Below are 5503 nucleotides of genomic sequence, written 5' to 3'. Positions count from 1 at the left end.
AGAGGAAGAATTACTGAAACACTTGCTGTCAATGCAAATAGAAAACCAATTTGTCTAGAGAAGACCATCAGGAATATTTAGCACACCCCAGAGAGCTGATTTGCTGTTATGCTGGTCAGCAACACATGAACTAACTGAGCGTTCATCAAGAGTTATTGGATAATTTATGTTTTTTCTCATTCCCTCCCACAAATTTAACATCTGTAGTTTAAAATTAACATCTAAGGGAGTCCCATGCATTTTAGAAACTAGTTAGAGAACGAGGAGGTTGTTGTAAATTTTTTATGAGTTAGTGTGTTGAAAAAAAAGACGCAAGAGTCCTGTCAAAAGACCTTTCTTAAAGTTAAAAAGGGAGGTTTATAAATCATGCTTTGGGCATGCGGTAGGGCCAGTGGAACAGGGAACATTGCGAGATTGGAATGAATTAATGGTCTAAATGTTTGGGTTTTGCAATGAAAGCTGAGTTCAGATTTAAGCCTTCTATGAACTTAGCAAATAGAAATTGAAGTTATCATCCAAGAGACATGATATTAACCTTCTGCCCTATTCACATCTCCAGATTTTTAGGAAATATACACACATTTGAATAATGTTATAACCACATTTTACAAAAGTGAAATATGGACTATCAAAAAACAGGACTTAGACAAGTTACAGCTTTTCTGAAGCAGGGTTTCCTTCTGATATTCAGTCTCTCTATACAAGTGAAATACCAAAGATACCTTCCAGAAACAATAATGCCAGCAGGAACCCACCATTGAAGAAAAAGTCAAGAAATGCACTGTAGTTACAGCCACATATGCTCTAGCTCTTGTGCCACCAGCTATCTGTGGACCGAAAGTTTCACCTTGTTGGGCGGAGTAGGACATTGGTGAACCATGCCAATGATTGGTTCAATTCTCCTTGTCTTTAGCTTCATTCAGGTCCAAAAAAGTGAATTTCCTGATTCAGCAGAGTTTAAATACAAAATAGTTCAACTTATATGGACACAAAATCTTTAGAGATATTACATAAATTATGAAAAAAGAAAGAATTTATTCACATAAAGATATAGTAATTTCGCTCATACAGACTAATTCCAGCAATTACAAATCCTACATCCAAATTGATCATTTTCAGTAAACACCACATCTAGTTTAGATTATGAATAAAATATAAATATTTTTTTGTATTCCAAAAAAAACCAAGTAGATTGTATTGAGTTACTGACGTTGGAGCTATGCCATCTCCTTAACGAGCATGCAGCAACAATAGACAATGGATTGCATGGAGGGGATTTGTGGACTCAAATGCAGAGATGAGAGGATGAGATGAGTTCTTGTAGGTTTAATCAAAATCTAAAGGCTACAGAAGCAAAGTCCAAAAAGAAAATACTGAAAATGAAAAATCCAGGAGATGTCATGGAAAACACACATGGGAGCAAAGAAACAAGAAGGAACCAGCGCTGAAGAACATGAATATGGGAGACAGAACAAAGACTGGGGTAATCAGCTGATATGGTGTGGATGGAAGTGTCTAAGAGGGAGGTAGGGGAAAAGCAACATGCACAAGGGGGGCATTAGAGAGTAACTAAGGACTGCTTAAATTGTCATGATTTTACTAAAGTTCAGACCCAAATGCAGAAGACCAAGCAGGGAGACCAGGGGAAAAGGTTTAACAGGTTTTATTGAAGAGATAATGCAGAGAGAAGTGTTGCTCTGAACATTGCTCAACCGGAACTGAAAAGTGAGGGGAAGGCACAGCGATTAGTTCAGGCCCAGTGGGAAACCAGATTCGTGAACTTGGAAAAGAGGATTTGGTTGCAGACTCACGTTTTTTTGAGAAGTTGTTGAATCCTTGACTCTAGTCTGTATGCTGTAGTTCTAGTATTTGTCTGATTTGGTGGAGGGCGGAACAGGGTTTACCCAGAATGCGGTTGTGTGTAGGTGAACGGAGAAACTGACTGCCACTCAGACTTCCTGCAGTACTTGAACGGGTCGTAATGGAGATGAATCCCTTTCTCAGTGTGAAGCTCAAACGATCTCTTGGGGAAAGTGGACCCAAACCTCTTGTTTGAAGTTTGAAGCTCAGTTGATCCTTCCAGGGAGAGAAGGTCCGAAAAATCCAGTTTGCAGGATGACTTCCTGCAGAAAGGCAAAAGACAAACAACGTTAAAACTCAGGTGGACAAGAATTCAGTTTGACTCAGCAAAACACAGCTTAGCTAGAGTTCCCAAAACTGGCAAACACTCTGGCTGCGAGGTAGTGGCAGTCAGCAGCTTAAGAACACTCCGTTAACGAGGAAACCATCAGCAGGTGTGTGAGGAGGCGGACCAGAACCAGGCGCCTCCTGGTGGAGGAAGGGAGACAAACAGAACACAAACACAAAGACAGGAGTCCTGACATAAATATGAAACAAAATGGAAAATAAACCAAAGATCAACAAAGCAGAATTGCTTGGGTATTTGAAAACTCAAAACTTAAAGTCCTGAAGGTGAAAACCATAACAATCCCTAAACCTAGGTAAACATGTGGCAGCAGAGGACAGAAAAACTTAACCTCTGACTTATAGAAAAACTATGCACTTTAGATTTGTATATTTAAAGCATCTAAATTAGTTTACAAAAGAAAGGCATTTTGAAATATATTAACATAACATTCGTGGATGTTATACCTCCCCAATTGACTCTTGAAAAGTAGTATTTATTTGGTATTACATTCCCAGTTTGTAGAGTTTCAACAGGTTTGGTCTGAAACAAGAAAACTTAATTATTTTGCAAAAAATATAATGTTTAGTTAAATACATTTCAACCCTAGAATGCCAACCCAAAGATTAATTGGAACCATTGGTTGGTTGTTTTTTTCTGAACTGTTGTTGCATCCTTGTGTTTTAAAAACTGATATGGAATGTATTATGTAGGTTTCCTTTGACAGATTTGTACATTTGTTCAAGTCTTTTTAAGAATTGTAACTTGGTTGCATTCTAAATTACATGTGATAGTCTGAGTATGTATTCTTCCTCTATCAACCTGTGAAGGAGACTGAAACTTTTAGATTAGCTAATAGGAAAGGCCAGCTCTGTTCTAGGAATCCCCCTTAACCCAATGCAGAAGGTGGGAGACAGAAGAAATTCAGCAAAAAATACATTACTGTTGGACATTCTTTCCAATGCTATGCACCAAGTTATAGAGAACTGGAGAGCTTCCTCAATTCCAGGCTGCTGAGTTAAAAATGCACAAAGGAGTGTTATAGCATATCCTTGTAACTGTTAAATTTTATAAGCATCACTGCTTCCAACAACTTAAATCAGTTAAGCATTACACCTTCTTAATTACCAAATGTAAAATGTTTAGAGATTTGACTCAGCTTCCAGGCTCTCTGGACATGTAAACAGGATTGAGAAACATTTGCATACCACTTTAACCCCATTTTCCACATTGTCTGACATATATATGCTTTGTCCACAACAGATCCTATCCATATCTGCACTGTCCCAATGATGCTACCTGAAGAAAATGAGATTGTCATGATTTTCTTAAGAGATCTGACCCACATGCAGTAAACCATTCAGAGAACCAGGGTAAAAGTTTTAACAGGTTTATTGATAAGGTCAGCAGGGGTTGGATTCAGGAAACTCAGTGTGCTGGTGAACTGGAACAGGAAGAGGGAAGGGAAGTTTCAGCGGTTAGTTCAGGATCCGTGGGTACTTTGAACAATGACTGGAGAGACAGAGAAAACAGGACTCACGTGGAGAAAACTTTCTTCCCAGAATCCAGTAGGCATGGGTTTATCCAGAGGTAGAGACTCGTTGGAGGGTGGACAGGTTTAGACTTTGTTGGATCCTGAGCCTCCAGCCTTGGAGGGGGGCTTTTTCGATTCACTTTATGGATACACCTAACTTGAGAGCTGTTGTTGTAGTACAACATATATAATGTCTAACAGTTATATCTTTGGACTGCATAATTTACCTTTCTTTTGATTGTAAAGTGCATCTGTAAGGATGATCAGATATTGTACTGGTAGTAAGGTGCTTCGATCCTTACAAGCTACTCGCTCAGTCAGACATGGAAAAAGAAACATTATGAGACTGACCTCAGTAAAGATTGGAGTTGATATTCTGAATATTCAACTTATGCTTTAAATCCAAACTCTAAACTCTTTAGCAAACAGCAGAGATGGTGTGTTGAGTCACAATACTTGGACTTATGTCAGATATGAGTCAATAATTGTAAGACTTGACTTGAAAAGTAATTGACCTGGGGTGTTACAACAATTACTTTCGACTTGAATTAGACTACATCAGTTTACTTCAAAAGACTTGATATTTTACCAAAAACCTAAAGTTTATAACATATTTTATTTCAAAGGTACACACCCATAATTTTATTCAGTTTTATTAGACTCTGTACCCTTGTGTGTGAGCTGAAGCACAACCAATGAAATTAACCTGATAAAAAAGAGAAAGCACATGACGAATACCAAGATTCATTTCCTCCGGGGTGCTTAGTCTAGAAAGTATTTAACAAAAAGCAAAATGCAATACAAAAAGAGTATCATGAAATAGGATTGTTTGCATTGCCAGCAGTAAGTCAGACCTGTTCTTGGTGCATGTTGGTCTCCACCAGGGCTGCCCTTTGCCCTTTCTGTTCATTACAGTTATGGACAGAATTTCTAGGTGTAGCCAGGGACCAGAGGGTGTCCGGTTTGGGAACCTCAGGATATCATCTGCTTGTCAGACCTTTAGCATGCACGTGCGGTTTGCAACTGAATGTGAATGGCCGGGATAAGGATAAGCACCTCCAAGTCCGAGGCCATGGTTCTCAACTGGAGAAAGGTGGACTCCCTTCTTCAGGTCGGTGGAGAGTCCTTGTCTCCAGTCGAGGAGTTCAAGTATCTCAGGGTTTTGTTTACGAGTGAGGGGCGGATGGAGCATAAATCAATAGACTGATCAGTGCAACGATGGCAGTGATGTGGTCGTTATATCAGACTGTTGGGAAGATGTCTGTAAAGAGGGAACTGGGTCGGGGGCCAAGCTCTTAATTTCCTGATTGATCTACATTCCCACCCTCACCTATAGTCATGAGATCTGGGTAATGAAAAGGACAAGATTGCAAATACCCGCTGGCGAAATGAGTTTCCTTCGCAGGGTGGTTGGGCGCACCCTTGGAGATCGGGTAAGGAACTCAGTTACCCAGTAGGAGCTCGGAGTAGAGTCGTTACTCCATGTCGAAAGGGGCTGGCTGAGGTGGCTCAAGCATCTGTTCCAGATGCCTTATGGTCGCCTCCCTCTGGTGGTATTTCAGACATGTCTGTTTGGGAGAAGTCCCTGGACATGCTGGAGGGAATATGTGTCTGAGCTGGCCTGGTGTCACCTCACGGCCCCCCCAGAGCAGCTGGAGGAGGTGTGTGTAGATCGGGAAGGCAGTCAGTGTTGTGCCTGAAGGCGTTTCATGAACGAAAGTTCATGAACTCGTTCATATTTTGGGCGAACGTGAACTGAACGTACTGTATTACTGCCTGATGAA

Source organism: Cyprinodon variegatus, unplaced genomic scaffold (assembly GCF_000732505.1).
Source record: "Cyprinodon variegatus isolate N-32 unplaced genomic scaffold, C_variegatus-1.0 Scaffold143, whole genome shotgun sequence".
NCBI classification, from domain to species: domain Eukaryota; kingdom Metazoa; phylum Chordata; class Actinopteri; order Cyprinodontiformes; family Cyprinodontidae; genus Cyprinodon; species Cyprinodon variegatus.
This window is presented reverse-complemented; position numbering follows the sequence as displayed.